We start from the raw sequence: 18,576 nt of genomic DNA on the forward strand, positions 1-18,576 counted from the left end.
ATATAGACGACAAGATTTGGAGGATATTGTTTATCAGGAGCACAGACAGGTGTTTAGCATATTAGCTGGTAAACACGTTAGTCATTTATTTCTTTAATATTTTTCCACTTTTGATTTTCTCTTTTGTGTTTTTCTTTTTTTAACATATTAATTATTCATTTCGCCTTGCTCCTGATAAACACCTTGTCAGCTCCCCCTGTATAGTATATAAGCCCCTCCTTTTTAATTATTGTTCCAGTAAAGCTTATGTATATAGTAGGTGTTTCTATGATGAAACTCACAAAATTCATCCTCACCCACAATTACTTTGAATTTGACAAGAAGATCTATCTTCAGGAGACTGGCACAACAATGGGAAGTAAAATGGCCCCACAGTATGCAAATCTTTTCATGGCCAAGCTTGAAAGCGACTTTTTGTCCTCATGTCCCATCAGGCCTCTGGCCTACTACCGCTACATTGATGACATTTTAATCATCTGGACGGAGTCTGAGCCACAGCTAAAGACGTTCCATGAACATTTTAATCAATTTCATCCCACCATCAACTTGACACAACTACTCTGCACTGAAATTAACTTTTTGGACACCATCATTAAGCTGCAGAACAATGAAATAGAGACATCTCTGTATCAGAAGCCAATCGACCGTCCAACATACCTTAAATGGGACAGTTTCCATCCAAAACACATAGAAAACTATTGTGTACAGCCAAGCCATCAGATACAATCATATATGTTCCAACCCAATGGACAGGGATGAACACCTTGGTCACCTCAGAAAGACCTTTTTGAATCAGGGCTACCATCCAAGAACAATTGAAAACCAGATTACAAGAGCCACCAGAATATCAAGGAATCACCTGCTACATTACAAAGTTAAAGTAGAAAATAACCGGGTGCCTCTAGTAGCTACCTACAATCCAAATCTGGAGGTGCTAAGGGGAGCTGTACGGAAATTACAACCTTTACTACAAAAAGATGCCCGCTTATAATCCATATTCCCAGACCCCCCACTACTGTGTTTTAGGCAGCCCCCAAATCTAAGAAGCATCATTGTCAAGAGCTCCCTGTCCTCTCCAACAGCTGCAGGTACCTTTCCTTGCAATCAGAAAAAATGTAAAACCTGTCCATTTATAATGACCACGGACAAGATAAAGATCACAACTCACATCAGAACTACAAGATCCCCGGTACTTTCAGCTGCATCACTTCTAATGGTGCGTACTTAATTATTTGCACTAAATGTCCAACTGGGGGTCTGTATGTGGGGGAGACAGGGCAAAAGCTTAGAACAAGGATGAACTCTCATCGCCACACAATAAAAGAAAAAAAATGGATCTACCTGTGGCCAAACATTTTTGTCTCCCGGATCTCAGCATCATGGACATGAAATTACTTGTTTTAAAGGTAATTTCACATCTTAGAGAGACAGGAAAGTCTGGGAATATAAACTGATGACAATCTTTGACACTCTCAGTGCAGGAATGAATGTGTTGCATGGATTTATGTCTTTTTACATCAATTAATGAATTTGCTCTTCAGACCTTCTGGGGTCATCACAACACAGAACAAAACCCATTCAGAGGACCATAAAACATTAAGACTTCCTTATCTATGAACTCTTCCAATATCTATGTCTATCCCTCTCACATGATAATTCTGCTTCACGTCACTTGTCTTATCTATGTCCTTCTTTCTCTCTTTGCTGTGTTGTGTATAAATATGTGATTCTTCAGATTTTGCATTAGTCTATGCCTGATGAAGAGACCTGCGTAGTCTCGAAAGCTGCAATTTGTTACCATCTTTCAGTTATCAGGTATCAACCACTGAGGATTCTCAATTCCAAATATTTTTCTATAATAGGTGGGTATTTGTCTCTTGTTTTGTTGAGGCTTACCACAAACTAATAATTCAGGGAAGAATTAGTGTTAGTACAATGAATTAATCTAATAATACGTGAATCTATGAAAGGTGAATCAAATGTGCTGTCAGTTGTTTTTTTGTGATTCACATTTTAGGAATCCAGCAACACTGTGTCCGGACAGTTGCCATGTTACTGGATTGTAAAGGGTCAGGAAAGGGACTGAAAAGTAAATATATATATATATATATGAATATACTCACCTCATCTCTCACAGAGCAGCCGCGGACTACACAAGATGTGACATCATGACATCACAACATCCACATGTCACGACATGCGGCACCTGAAGACCAATCGGTGCAGGGGGCACCCGCCTACAAAGAAGGAGGAGCAGAAGAGGCCAGCCCCAGAGGAAGCCAGTGGAGGACTGGAAGGAGCGCTGCAGTGCCATGACACCTGATGGTTATATTATTATGATTTCTAACCCCTCCACTTCTTAACCTCTTGGGTCTGCAGAGAGCTCACAATGTTCTAAGACACATTTGTTTTGCATGTAATAAATATGACAAAATTGCTGAATTTACATTTTAGCAGGTTTGCTTATTGCTAGTATTAATGGAAATGAGTTAAGAACTGCCAGCCTCCTAATACATTTGGTGCTTATTACGGCTGTGAAATATGTAGAATTGAGAGTCCTCAGTGGTTGATACCTTTTAATGGCGAACTGAAGAGATGGTAACAAGTTGCAGCTTTCGAGACTACACAGGTCTCAATTCTAAATATTTTTCTATCTACTGGCTAACACACTACAAAGATATATATCTTTCCTGTATTACGGCTGTCTGTATGATAAAAGATCTGCACCACCCATGAGCTGCTATAGTTTTCAATCACACCTAATAGCAAACTGCTCCTTCTCCTCCTTATCTTCCTCCCTTTCCCCCTTATTCTTCCGCCTACTCCTTTCCTTCTCCCTCCTTTTTCTTTCTTGTTTCTGCCTGTCTCCTCCTTCCTCATTCCACCCTTTACCTCTTCATTTCCTTCATGCCCTTCTTCTTGCGTTTGTTATTCTTATCCTATTCTTTTTCATTCCCTCCCTCTCCCGTTTTCTATGTTTATCTTCCTTTAATTATTCTTTTTTTGTCTTTCCTTCATTCTCTTCCCCAATCTCTTTCTTTTTTATAATTTCCTCAATCTTCTTCTTTCACTTTACGTTTCCTTCTTTTTTCCTGTCTTGATGACTTAAATCTCCTTTGACTCCTTTTTCCTGGATGTTTTCTTCTTCTTTTTTTATTCTTTTGCTTCTCCTTTTTCTCTATAAATCTCCACATTTCTCTTGTTCCCATTTATATACCCTGAGTTGTTAATATTATTATTGTTTTGCTTTTATGATACAATTGTCACTAAGCCTTTGTCTTGCAGGGTCACACCGGAGAGTGAATTAATAACGTCTCATCCTTCTCTTCCTCCCTTGTCTCGTTTTTGCCTCTCGTCCTCCTGGGTTACATTTGGCAGCAGCTCCTTACTCTATTCCTTTTGATGAAAGTTTCTATTTTTCGCTCGACACTTTCCATTGCCTTCTTAACAATATTTATCAATTAAAAGAAACAGAAATATGACTTCACTGGGAGCCGATATCTGGGGGATCCTTAACTGCGGAGAGTTTTATTAACCAGTCTTCAATGATACAGCTAAAATGACTTTTCCGTGTCTGTTTTGTAGCATTGTCGGCTCGGTCCTACAGGAGACATTTCAGATATGTACAATTGCCGGCAGGAGAGTCATTTGGTGCAGGAGTATAAGGAAATGTTCCTTTGCAATACACTTTGAAATAAAGTTTGCTTAGGGAGAAATTCTAGCTGTGCCAATGTTGTGAAATCGCCTATTAGATAGGAGTAAAAGTGTTCATTGTGCGGAGCGGGCGGACGGGAGCCATTGCTTATGACATTTTATATGGTAAATGTTTTCAATGTCCCTATACAATGTTTGAAGAGCTGACAATTCCTTATTGTGTCCTATTATTATTATCTAATAAACAAGTGTGTTTTACCGGAGACCTGGGATTGTAGACTGATGGTGATCTTCTACCAACCCAAGTCCTAGCGCTCCTCTGTGGATCGGCCTTGGGGTTTGTGCACATAGGTATCTGCTTTATCTTCCTGGAAATCTTTCAAGAAATTGTCACTCATTAAAAAGCTGTTCCTTGTAGAGAGGAGTCTTGGGATCAATCAGATTTTCATTGTTTGATGTCTCTTCTGTTTTGGTTTGGAAAATCCTAGCCTCGGGGGGTTCCCATCACTATCACTTGTTATTGGGGGCATCACATTGCGGGTGTAGGTTTCCCAAGAGTTGTTACATTCCGTTAATAGTATCCAATGGGAAATATGGATGCAGCAAGTTTCCCAGACGAAAAACTACTACATTATGCCCCTTTATTTCCACAAAATGTGGGGGTGCAAACTAGTGGCCTCCATGAGCTTATCGGGATCTAATACATTTGGACAGTCATCTCTTCCAGACCACTGAGAGCAGTTCAGTCATCAAATTCCTCTAAAGGGCACACGTCCATCTTAATAAGTTTGATTGGTAAAAAGATGTTGAGCACTAGGAGCGTAAATGGAGCGATTGATGGCATGTCATTGTCAATGGGATTGCCACAGATGGTAAAGTGCAGTCTCGTAGACGGCTGTGAAATGACCCAGGAGAATGGAGTAATGGCTGTGTACGTTCACCACCACTTCAATCATCGTCTGCCGGACTGCTGGAGATGGTGGAGTCCAGCACTTGCCTATCTTCCCCAGTTCCCTAGACAACGATTGAAGGGGTGATATGGATGAATGAACCTTTCTCCAGGACATCTCCAGGAAAAGGGAACATTTCCGAGCTCTTTTATAGCACCAGTGAGAGTCCCAGTTGTCAGACCCCAATCGGTCAAATGGCGCCTTGTCCTGTGAATAGGTAACAACTTTTTAAGTTGGGAAGAATCGGAAGTTCAGACCTAAACTATCAACTTGTCAGACACAAAAATTGGATCATGGAGTTGTCACTGCCATTCCTTCCCTAAACTGAGAAGAGAGTAAAGCTCAAACGTCAGGCAATTAGAAAGCAAAACTCAAGAAAAACAACGATTAAAAGGGAAGCTGAGTAGGGCCATGCACGTAAATAACTGTCTAACCCTGATGTAAGGCACAGAGTGTGTCCTTAGAGGGGGTCATTATAAGACAATCATTTTAAGAACTACTTTCCCATAATGTTGCCTAGAGCATAATGATAATAAGGATGCTATAGATGATGACGGCAAACATTACAGCACAACCCACAAAGGGAATTTACTCTACAAGAATCATGAAAAAAATGGAAAATTTACAGAAAATGTGGGTGAAGTCTGGAAATAACCTGTATTATCTGTTCATCTCACACCCGTAATCTGAGAGACTTCAGAACTCACTTGAGAAACAAAGCAATTGATGGATAAAGTTCTCTAGACAGCAGCTTCACAAAGTATGAAAATGCCCATTATCCCCGGCCGGCCCTCGGCTCCCCAGTCATACATTTTTAAATGTCTCACTTTCAATGCAAGTTACTCCTCTTAGACAAATCGTGGCATATAAATCTATTCAGGAGCGAGATTTCTATGGGAGTCTCATGACAGTTGTTATAAATTATTCCAGCCAAATCTGTAAATTCAGGAAACAGGTTAGATACACGACATTGTTATCTTGTAACAAGTAATGGAACAGAAGTTAACACCGCACCATTTACATAATAGGTTTTCCTTTATTGGGAAGTTATCAGCAAAAGTCATTTTAAAGGAGGATGGGCAGGAAAATGAACGTAATATAAAAAGGAAATCATACAATATTAACACTTTCATCACTATTTCTATGTACCACAAGAAATATTATAGATATACTGAACATATAAATACTATAATACTGCCCCTATGTACAGGAATATAAGTACGATAATACTGACCCTATGTACAAGAATATAACTACTATAATACTGCCCCTATGTACAAGAATATAACTACTATAATAATGCCCCTATGTACAGGAATATAAGTACGATAATACTGACCCTATGTACAAGAATATAACTACTATAATACTGCCCCTATGTACAAGAATATAACTACTATAATACTGCTCCTATGTACAAGAATATAACTACTATAATACTGCCCCTATGTACAAGAATATAACTACTATAATACTGCTCCTATGTACAAGAATATAACTACTATAATACTGCTCCCTATGTACAAGAATATAACTACTATAATACTGCCCCTACGTACAAGAATATAACTACTATAATATTGATTCTATGTACAAGAATATAACTACTATAATACTGCTCCTATGTACAAGAATATAACTACTATAATACTGCTCCCTATGTACAAGAATATAACTACTATAATACTGCTCCTATGTACAAGAATATAACTACTATAATACTGCTCCTATGTACAAGAATATAACTACTATAATACTGCTCCTATGTACAAGAATATAACTACTAAAATACTGCCCCTATGTACAAGAATATAACTACTATAATACTGCCCCCTATGTACAAGAATATAACTACTATAATACTGCCCCTATGTACAAGAATATAACTACTATAATACTGCTCCTATGTACAAGAATATAACTACATAATACTGCTCCCTATGTACAAGAATATAACTACTATAATACTGCCCCTATATACAAGAATATAACTAAAATAATACTGCTCCTATGTACAAGAGTATAACTACTATAATACTGCCCCTATATACAAGAATATAACTACTATAATACTGCCCCTACGTACAAGAATATAACTACTATAATATTGATTCTATGTACAAGAATATAAGTACAATATATTTGAGTGTATATAGTATATACCATAGTGTTGTTATTTTCTTGACAGTTTCGCTGGGAAGTCAAAAATTATGACAGTTAGTGTATAGAATTTTTTAAGGTAAATAGATATACAGTTCCAATTTTACTCAAAATTATTCTCCCCACTTGTCATATTTGCCTTCAGATTTTTACAATGAAACAATAAAACAAGAACAATATAAACAGTACAAAGTTTGTGAATTTTGCTAATGAAGTGAATGTGGCTGAATACTTTTGGTTTCATGTGTACATCAGATGTAACATATGGATATAATGTAGTTGCTTGTGAATATGAGGTTATGACATATATCATGTTTCCTTCTTAAATATATTTGTTTTTTTAATAGTACATGGATTTTCCTGTAATTTCTGAATGAACTTCTGTCTAATTGTAATAATCTGTGCTCGGTGCTCGCTCCATTGTTTGCTTGTATTTTTGCCTCACTAGAAATTAAATTAAGCATCTGTACATGTAGTGGATTTTCGCGGAATTGCATAAACTCCTTTTTACAATGTGACCCAAAGCGGGCATTTCAGGATATTTCTGGAAGGGTTTGTAGATTTTAATTTCCAACAGTAAAGAGTTGGTTGTATCTCAGTGGCGACACCTGTATCTGCAGATCCAAAATTAGGCACCCCCGGTAGAGCCACCTGTCGTGTTCATGAGTAGAGATGGATGAGCCAGGGTCTATACCAATCATCTAGTGTCCTTGCACGAACACCTGAACTAGGACTTCTCACGGAAGTCTGACTTACTGTTCTGGTTTGTCAGCCCAAACATAACTTGTTGAAAGGAATGGAGTGCAATCAATCCACAAGCTTTTCCTGTGTGGGCACTTCTGGCCCCATCACAGCCATATCAAGTATTGGCTGGTGAATCATTTAAAAAAGACTTGAGGTCCCCCCCATTTTTTATAACAACCACAGGTAAAGCTGATAGCTGCAGGCTACAACCCTCAAATGTCTGATTTACCTTGGCTGATAATCAAAAATAACAGGGACCCCACACCGTTTTTTCACATATTTTTAAATATATAAACAAAAGGTGTGGGGTCCTCCCCATTTTTATTACCAGCCAAGATAAACCAGGCAGCTGGGGACTGTATTCTCAGGCTGAGAAGGCCCATGGATATTTGGCCCTATCTAGCCTAAAAATAGCAGCCCACAGCCGCCCCAGTAGAGGCACATTCATTGGATGCACCAATTCTTGAATATGGGCCAGCTCTTCCCATTTGCCCTGGTGTGATGGCAAGCAGGGTAATTTTTCGGCGTTAATGTCAGCTGGGTAACATCTGCTGGCATCAATCACAGTTGTTAGTAATGGGGCTATGTCTACCAGACACCCCCATTTCTATCTCCAAAAGTAAAAAGAGAAAAAAAAATGAAAAAATCTTTATTGAAAAAAACTCAACAATTTCCCTTTTTTTGCCCATTTGTTACAAAAATAAAAACAAATAAAATACACACCAGCCCACCATAGTCCAAATGAAGGTCCCATGATGATTGCAATCTTCTTCATCTAGTCTATGAAGCTCACTTCAGATAATGCAGCTCCGTAGACTAGAGCAGCAGCTACTGCCAGGTCTCTCGATGTGCTCCGCAAGAACCAGGCTGCTGTGAACTGAGGTGACGTCATTAAGGTTACCTCAGTTCACAGCTGCCGTTTCTCATGAGGGCAGCACGAGTGTCGGACTGATGAGTGCCGGACACAGACTGATAAGTGCCAGACCCGCAGTCGCTCATTAATCCAGCACTCGCGTTGCCCTCATGAGGACCGGCCACTATGAACTAAGGTAACCTTACTGAGGTAACTTCAGTTCACAGCTCCCGGGTGTGGCAGTGGCTGCTGCTCCAGTCTATGGAGTTACATTCTGTGAACGGAGTTCCTAACCCTGAATGAAGAAGAACTGGGATCATCATGTGACCTACACTTGGACTACGACAGACTAGTGTGCATTTTATTTATTTATTTATTTTTTTTAATAAATAGGTGAAAAAGGAAAATTGTTGGAGAGCTTTATTTCAAATTAAGATTTTTTTCTGTGTTTTTTTCAAATAAAGATTTTTTTCCCATGTGTTTTGTTTTATCTTTTACTTACTGAGTTAATAATGCAGGTGTCTGATAGGCGTCACCTCAATACTAACCTCTGGGCTTGATGTCAACATAGATTACACAGCTGACAGAAACCCCAGAATATTACCCTGCTTGCCAATGCACTAGGATAAGTGGGAAGAGCCGAGGCTAAGGGCCAGAATTTGTGTGTCTGATGGATGTGCCATTTCTGGTATGGCTGTGGGCTGTTTCTATTAGTCTGGTAGGGGGCTAGTTATTTAAAAATAGGGGGACCACTCCGTTTGTATTTTCAATTATTTATGGATTAGTATTTGTATTCAATATTAGCAATAAATAAATAAATGAAATTGGTCATGTCCAATTTTGATAACCAGCCAAGGTAAAGCAGATAGCTTGGGACTGGTATTCTCAGGCTGGGAAGGTCCATGGTTATTTGGTCCTCCCGAGTCTAAAAATAGCAGATTGCAGACACCCCAGAAAAGGCGCATCCATTAGATGCACCAATTCTGGCATTTTGCCTGGACCTTCCTGTTTGCCTTGGTGCATTGGCATGTGGGGTAATATGGGGGGTTGATGTCAGCTTTGTAATGTCAGCTGACATCAAGCCCATAGGTTAGTAATGGAGAGGCGTCTATAAGACCTTCCCATTACTATCCCTGTAAGTTTAAAGTAAAACACACACAGGATGCGCCATTTCTAGGGCGGCTGAGGTTATTAGTCTGGGAGGGGGCCAGTACCCATAGCTCCTCCTACCTTATTAATATCAGCCTGTAGCAACTTAACCTTTTCTGGTTATTCCTTTTTTAGGGGGTACTCCTTTTTTAATTTAATAATCAGTAAAGGCCATTCAGACAGCTGTGAGCTGCTATTTATAGGTTGTGAAGCTCTTTATTTATTTCCCCCTTCCAAGAATAATAACATCAGCCCCTAGAAGTCTGCTTTCCCTCAGCTGGGTATCAAAAATAAGTGGGACCCTATTGCATTTTTTCTTTCACCTCTTTATTTATTAGCCAAATACATATACAGTAAGTTACACATGTACTCCACTAATTATACGTCTCACTATTCTTACTATGCACAAACACTGGCAGGTGAATACTCTCATCAGCGTCGCCTGTTCTAGTTGATATCAATGACACCAGGCATTCAATTAAGAAAATAGTAGTCATTAGCCAATTCCTCACCGGTGGTAACATTTTCATGTTGGTGACTTCATATAATAATAATAATGTTACCATCGGTCAGAGCCGGTGTTTCCCTTGCTGTCACACAAATGACAGTGTGGGTATCGCCAAATGAATTTGGCGATTTAAATGGGGTCCGGATTCAGGATCCAGTTCGGATACATTTCTGGTACCTGAACCAAACTTTTTTATAGACATTGGCCAAACTGGACAGACCCAAACATCCATTCCTATTCCTATTCATGAGGCTTTCCGTAATGGACTCACCAAAGGTAGCGTAACAGTCTAATTCATACCAAACCAGATTTACGTCCTTAAATAGCTAAAAATGCAAAATTCTTTTTTAAAACAGGCAAGTCTGCAATTTCATAAAAATCCTCTCCATTTTCAAGAAAGTAGAGATGTTTAATTTATAAGGTACAGCTCTTTGCCAAATTTACTGGCCAACGAGATGTATCAGGTTCATAATAAGATCATCCAGAAAGGTAAAGTTTTGCGGTGGTGCGATCTGCGCATGTCTGCTGGACATTCTTACCAATCCTGATGGGAGATTCTTTGTCTTGACGGCAAGAAATGAATCACGAAGGGTTAAGTAAATGGGGAAATGGTAATTATTGCTGCATAATAGTAATGTAATTGAAAAAATAAGAAACATGAAGGCCATTACTAAGGATATAACGTCTACAGGCAGTGAATCCATAGCATTGGCTCCTTCTGAAAGATTTTTACTAAGAAGAGTTTGGAAGAAAATGTGTGAATTAGATAATATCTCTAATTGTTCAAAATTTTAATATTAATAAATCAACTGTAAATACAAATAAAATATATTATTTTAAACAACATAAACAAATTTCCTGTAAGTCCTCAAGTACATGTTCTGCGCAGCGAGCAGTTGTATTGGTGTGTAGGATGGCGGCGTTAATGTGGCTCATTGCGCGGAGTGGTGTGACAGACTGATGTATAAGCGATGCCTGACAATGTGTCACATTATTTCTATATTGCAATATACGTCTATCAAGTAATGTGGTGGAATCACAGATTCCGGGTAATGATAAGATTTTATTTGTGACACGTTTATAGAAGATACTTCATTTCGAGCGGCGGCACTGACGGCTTCTCTGTTTATCTTATTATGACACTTTACCCGTTATCGTGCTGATAGGAAAGGATGAGGGTTACATTTGTGCTAACATTGCAGGCAACGTCTGGGCAACCAGGAGTCACTACTGAGCAAAGCCAAGAGGTCGGGAAGTTTGCACACACCATGCAGTATCATGGGATACCAGAACCTCGGGCAAATCAAATGTTGCAACCCCTAACTCAGTAATAATACCCCATTAAACAAGTAATGCCCCCTGAGTTGCCCCTTTACAAAGCAGTAATGCAACCTTAATACAGCCTAAGTAATGTTCTCCCCAGAGTGTCCCCTCCAAATGTAATAATGCCACCTTTGTATCATCAGCCACCAAAAAATAAAGCTAATACGCCTCTAATCTGAGCAATCTACTCCTCCATTTGGTCATAACATGGCGCCACCTCCAACGGTTTGCTGATATCTCGATGACTGAATGGAGCATTTTTTAGGACAGCGAGAGGAGGGGCAGGGAGCACTGCTTATGCCTGGCACTAGAGGACGCCACTACTACTTTCTTTTTTTGCTTTTTCAAATGACCATGCGATCATTAGATTTTTTCACCCCTTGCAACTGTAGGAGCCATAACCATCTGGGTTTAGTGCCCACGTAGAAGCAAATGACAAGACCGTCCCTCTGTAGGCTTCAGTGTGGGGTGGTGACAGACCCTTGACCCTTGTTTGATGGCTTGAAGGATTTGGGGAGGTTTGTGTATGCACATTTTTTTAAGGATGACTGTGATAGACTGTGTTCTTTAAAAAAATAGCTTTAGGGCTAACAGAGGTTACCCTGTTCCCCCAACCATAATGCCTGCTGCTATGGGTCTATAGAAGACAACTTCCTACCTCCAAGGTATCGTTTCATGAGGCTGCACCATGCACTTGTCTAAAGATGTCCTAATGCCTCTAAAGGTTTCCATAATTCCCCTGGACGCCATCATTGTCACATGTGGTGTAGACTCAGTTCGCACTTGCAGTTCTATCAGAAAGTGGCCCCTTTACAACACATTGTCTTACATGGCGCCATCTCATCACTAATGACTGAACTTCATCTCTTGGGAAAAACAATTGAAGTGTCACCTGACTCACCAACACAGGAATGGGGCCACCATCGAGACAACAGTTCACGAACTTCTACTCCATGTGCCGAGGTTTCCTTGACTCTTCATGGATTGATGGCAAAAGGAATGTAATATAGGTGCTGGTCATGTGGTGTTGGTTGACTGTTCATCTGATCTAGTGTACACCTGTCCATATAAATAGGATATGTGTCTGATACCCACCGGTACCCGCCACACAACCGATGAATGCCGAGACAGCAGCGCCACCTGCTCTCCGGGGCAGAAGTCACAGGGGTGAGGACAGCATAGTCGTGTGCAGTTCTCACCTTTCACTAGAGATGAATGAATATATTTGTAATGTGTCGGATTTGTTATGAACAGAAGTGTAGCTATAATAGGTGCAGGGGATGCCGTTGCCCCCGAGCTCTAAGCTCCGGGGAGGGAGGAGGCAAAAGGTTCCTTTAGAAAAGACTATTACTATTAAAGAGCTTTGATAATTGGGAACCTCTTGGATATTTTGCATTTGGGTCCACAGACTTCAAGTTACGCCACTGATTATGAATTTCACGGAAATGTTGGCTTCATCAGATTCCCAAGAAATCAACAAAATGTGAACAGGAAGGCAAAGAAGAAGGAAAAAAAGTGAAATGTTATAGATGCCTTTCCTTAGTGGTTCTTATCCTACCTCCTCCACCGCCGCAGCTCATGGTCCTCTGTTCTTTCATCACTCCATTCTGGCACTGTGTTTTGTGATTTATGACTTGTGTCGCCCTCCCCTCACATGGCCATTGGTGCCGTAATGGAGCGATGGTAAAACAGAAGATCGGGGATCAGTGGTGGTGTCACCGGCAGTGCAGATGATGTACCAATAGTTGAAAATAAGTGAGTATATGTTTTCCAATTTTGTCTTTGTGTAACGCCATCCACTCATCAAGCCAATTGGGGCCGTCTTGATTCAGACTTAATTAATTTGGAGGAATCTGTCTAAATCGAATTTCAGACTTGCTCATTTCTACCCTTTACGTTTACAGAACATACGACATTTCTCCAGAGACTAATTTGCGCTGCACCATGTGGCGCCGTGTGATCATAAGTAGCGAGAGAGTGTGATACATTTGTATCCGATCATGAGAACTGATGCTGTTTTTGTGTTTGTGATATTATGTACATGTGTTTTCCTTTAATTGAATTGTTACATTTTTAATTTATTGCTAAATTGTAATTTTTACCTATTTTCATGGATTTTCTATCTCTATGCCTATTTTTTTTTTTACTTTAAGTTCTGCTGCTTTTTTTCTTCTTTTTTTTTAAGGCGATGTTCAGATTAAACCAGCATTAAAGAATTATAATTGATGCCTAAGGATAGGATCGTGCAGCCGTTTATCAAAGCCTCCCTTATTGATTGTGAATAGACTTCATTTTCTGGGAATCTTCTGGTTATTGTTTTTTTGGTTCGAGCTTAGACATAATCTTTTTTTATTTTTATATTTATAAAACATCAGATAAGAAGACGCCGGAAATCTTCTGTTTGTTCTTTAGTTGTAGGAGTTATTGTTATGTGCTGCTATCATCATCTGCTTGGATTATAAATGATAGGAATTGATTATACGGGGACGCCGGCTCTTCATTTACGTGTGCTTCTGATGAAACGCATACAGCTGCCGACAATTTCCATTCATATTGTTTTTATGTGCTCACAAGTGTTGATGTTCTGCATCACAAGTGGCCACCTGTCCTCTGATCTGCAGAAGGCTGATGTGAAAGGCTGGAGGTTCAGCATTCAGAATCGGGGCCCTATTATACAATCATTACCAGGGGCCCCTCCAAACATTGGGTCTTTTATTGGCCCCCATCCTGGATACCAGTGAAAACTGCCATCCCCTACACATGGTCAGACACTACATTGGTGCAACCTAGAGACCCTAGAGGTCAGGGGCCACTAACACCTCCAAAACATGTGGAATTGTGATTGTGCATTATGAGGCGCTATTGGACTATTCAAAGGGCCCCCATACTGTTCTGGCACAGAGGTCCCTCGTGTCTGTCCGCCAGGGCCCCTACAACTACTCTGGTGAAGCCTAATTAGAGTGTGGACATCCTATCTGCTCTCTAATCTGTACTTGAGGTTTTAGGTTATGGAGGACACCTTCACTGACAGTTTTATGCCGCCATTACTTTTCTCCTCCATGATGAGTCTTGTCTCTAATTATGTCACCTCTTACACCAGACATGAACAAGTCGCTTTCAGGTAAATCACATTAGCATTAACATTGGAATTTCACAAAAAAAAAAATGTGATTTGCCAGAATCCTAATTTTTCCCTATTCGATTTGTATGAATCCAACAAAATGGCGGCTGGGAAGAGGTTAATTTTTTTACGTGTCTTCTTCTGGCCATCGATGCCATCGTCACTGGGCCACCTTCGGTGTCTTCCAGCAGCTGGCATCTTTGTTTTCTCCTGCATTAACGTGTCGTGCAACATCATAACTGCCGCCTTGTCAGCACAGGAGACACCAAAAATGCAGAAGATGTTGAATTTGGTGCGGTCAATATCTCACTGGTGAATGGACCGAAGGAGACAACTGATGCAAATTGAATTTCCCGTGCAAAATTGATCAAGCTGCCAAATTAGAATTACGGCAGATTCAGTCACTAATATCTTCATCTTGTTTCTCATCTACCCATGGCTTCTAGTCTGGAAACCTCTCTTGTGCTGCACCTGTATCCGGGATTGATCACCTCTCAGGCTTGTTGCTAGCAGCATTCAGAGAATAGGTTCAGATTTTCATGGCTTCCTCTCACACTAAATGACATTTTAGTTCTTGATTTTCATTTGCAATCTTGTTGTTAACCTCATTTTTACCACCTTGCACATTTTCTCTTCTCTACAAAGTCATATGACATCTTTAGCCAATCAGAAGCTCTGAGAGCTGACATCATCTGCTGACAGAGAGCTGACATCATCTCTTGACAGAGAGCTGACATCATCTCTCGACAGAGAGCTGACATCATCTGCTGTGTAACATGTAATCCCCTTAAAATGTCTTTATTGAATGAACATTAAAAATACCTAATCCCAGTGAATTACCAAAATAGATCTGTATCGTACCAATAACCTGACAATATCCCTACACTTCACTGCTATCCCTTCCTGACAGTGGAGGTTGGCACCCTGATAGAAGCGATTTTTTGGCGCCCCCACTCCGTGGCGGCTGTCCCAAGCTAGCCCTGTTAGTACCTGCCAAACTGAAGGTGGGAAAACAATAAGCAAAAAATAAGGGTTGAAAGGAAAGTGCTTAATTATCTATAAAAGAGGTTAAGTACGAAAATAACATTCCCCAAGTATATATTGCTAGCATCACAGAATACACAATAGCTAATAATGCAATGGCCTATAGCCATACAGAGTCCTAGATGACACTGCTTTGGTCCCATCTTTTGTGCAATCTAACTATCTGCTGTAGCTAAAGTATTGGTAAAAGAAATGTTTGTATAGCCCCATGTCTTATCTTGTTAGGCAAATATTTACTTCTGTTGCAGATTGCAATTATTAAGATACATGTTACTCACATGTCGCAGCTCCCGCACGGGCTCAGCACACTCCACCCCAAGCAGTCACATCCATTTGCTTCTCATTGAGTTACCATGATATCCCACTGCATACTTCTAATGTCACACACTAAACCTTTATAGGCTGGCTCAGGCTGCTACTCACCAGCTGAGTATTCAGGTAGATTGCTTTCCATGCCTCTACCTCCTTGCTGGGCTCTGCCTTTTTGTTTTACAAGTGTGCAATCTGACATACCCAGCTCTACTATGTCACTGTGCTCTTCTGAATTACCCGTAGTGTGTTTCCTGACAAATCCAGCTATGCTACGATGCTGTGCTCTGCTACTTCACCACAGTAGAGCCTGCAGTCATACTCAGCTCTCTTGGACAGGTACTCTACTACTTTGCTGAGTCTCTGGTTCCCTGTGGCCACTTCAGCCTCTATTTCTCTAGTTACCATCCAGCCTCTTCACCCAATATTGCTCCGGACGGTTCTCCTCTCAACATACAAGTCGTCTGCTCTTACTACATATCTGTAACGTCTGCCTGAGGCCAAAGGCCCAGAAAACTGCCTCGGCTAGACTTGGCACAAGCCACTCCATCTGGCAAACGCCAGAGAAATCCCAGTACCCTTTAACCCCTGTACAGGGATCTGGTTTTACAAAAAGACCCAGCGGAAGGCTTAAATGGAAGCGCTGATGTCTGGAGGTAGGATTGATCGCCAAGCAGGGTCAGAGCCGAGAGGTCACGTCAAGGACAAAATCTGGATCTGTGACAATAACCATCTCCTCATTCAGACCAAAGGTTGGAGGATCCAACTCAACAGGTGACACATAACATTACCATTTTGCTGAAGCTGTTTCTTTTTTGTTTAACATTTATTTATCTATTTACTTTATTTATTTTGGCAGCCCAGCGAAAAAAATACAATGATTGTTCTCCGATTACTGACCGTCCTTTGTCCTCCTGCCAGCCCGTGCCGTTTGTTACCCGGGATCCATGTGGTGCACAGGTTTGGTTTCTTTCATACTTTATATGAATTATTTGTTCTATTTCTGATACTTTACGAGTTCCTGGAGGATCTTTAGAAGTGCATGGAACCTTATTCATAGCCTGTTCTTGTGTTTACCTAAGAGTTAATGCATTTATAGTTTTTTTTCCTGTTTTCAGCCAACATTCGATTCTGTTGCATCAACAAAAAAATTGGCAAATATGCATCATGAAAAATAAGAAAAGAGCAGATATCCTGCACTCTCCTGAACAAACAGTTTCTCAGTCTTTGCCTGCGGCACAAAGTATTTACTTCCATTTGCACTTCTTTCATGTGGTCTTTAATTAATCCCCCTCTTTTGGGAGTCATATTGTGTGTAGTTTTATGGCTGATTTGTTTTGTGCCTGAAACAATATTCTGCAAAAAAAAATCTTGCAGTCCCAGCTCTCTGATTAAACCTGGCTTATCTGGCACGCCAAAACGAAGAAAATTCTCATTAAAGATCTCGCTACAGTGATGGCGCCAGGTGAGAGGGAGAAGATCATTGGGCGAATATCGAGAATCACGACCATAAAAACAGGGGGGGGGAAGCATCAAAAAGTCGCACTTCTAAACTTCTCTTCACTTCAAGCTGCAGACAAACTATAGGAAGGAGACAGGAGGCAATTTTATAAGGATCCTCACCATCATTAATCTGCCTCCCACCAGTACTCAGAACATTACATTCAGTGGGTTAGTCCCAAATAATCAAGTTATCCCTTAACCATAGTATCCATAAGATAGAGGATAATTTGCTGATCACTGGGGGTCCGAGATTAGGGCTCCGGATCCTCGATAATGGGGCTCTTCCACATTGTTCTGGGCTGGAGATGCTCATGCTCGGCCTCCGCTCTGTTCTCTGTCTGCTGCGTTGACAAGTGCAGTGCTCGGCTATTTCTGGCAGTCCCATAGGCAGTGACTGGAGCAGAGGCTGGAAATAAAGCACAATCAAAGGGTTAGTCCAAAATCCGCCTTTAAAAAGTGTCTACAGAATAACATTCATGTCACTTGCAAAATACCTTTTTTGTGCAGATGCAACACATGGACTATGATCAATCAATCCCATGGAGTTTGGTAAAGCACTTCCTGAGAATCGTCTTGTCCTTGAAGCACTTGCACCTCTCTACAGTATAAATCAGGGGGAGTCTGACCACTGGGACCCTCCACCAGTAACAACCACATGACATGGGACCCCCACCAGTAACAACCACATGACATGGGACCCCCACCAGTAACAACCCCATGACTGGCTGCTTCCATCACTCCCATAGATACAGCCATTGCTTCCTTTTGTGTTTACCAACCTATTGAGCCTTAGTGTATGATTGATACCCCCAGCATTGTTGTGTTTATGGGGGTCCCAGCGGGCGGATCTCACCAATCGGACATTTATTACCAATCTTGTAGAGTACAAGTGGAGAAATCCCTTCATACACAAATTACGAAGCTATTTCAGTAATGAATTTTGCAGCCATTTCTGTACTTTTGCCGGCAGCCTGTCAGTATAACAAGCGCCTGTCCTGAATTCGCTGTTAATATTGTTATTGTCTGCTGGAGGCTGCTACAGGATCTGGAACACATTTCATCTATCTTGTGAGGAACGATCTCTCTGTCCTCCCCTTCTTCAAAACATTAGAAAATCACAGCTCTGTGATGGGCCGAGATGGGAAGATTAATGTGTCCCATTAGGACAATGTGCTGATCGCGGCTCTCCGATACACTACATACACCGATAAGCGGCAAATGATTCTTAATGCAGAGTTATTGGGACAAAACTTGGAGA

At 40.7% G+C, this 18,576-nt stretch overlaps 1 long non-coding RNA gene across 1 annotated transcript; it reads left to right on the forward strand.

Moving 5' to 3' along the window:
• Positions 1-2,136: 2,136 nt before the first annotated feature.
• LOC143809516 (uncharacterized) lies at positions 2,137-3,917 on the forward strand. The gene is made up of 2 exons (XR_013222310.1): positions 2,137-2,325; positions 3,286-3,917. It is a non-coding gene; the product is annotated as an uncharacterized LOC143809516 (long non-coding RNA).
• Positions 3,918-18,576: the final 14,659 nt, after the last annotated feature.

The sequence above is a fragment of the Ranitomeya variabilis genome, chromosome 2 (genome assembly GCF_051348905.1).
Source record: "Ranitomeya variabilis isolate aRanVar5 chromosome 2, aRanVar5.hap1, whole genome shotgun sequence".
Lineage (NCBI taxonomy): Eukaryota > Metazoa > Chordata > Amphibia > Anura > Dendrobatidae > Ranitomeya > Ranitomeya variabilis.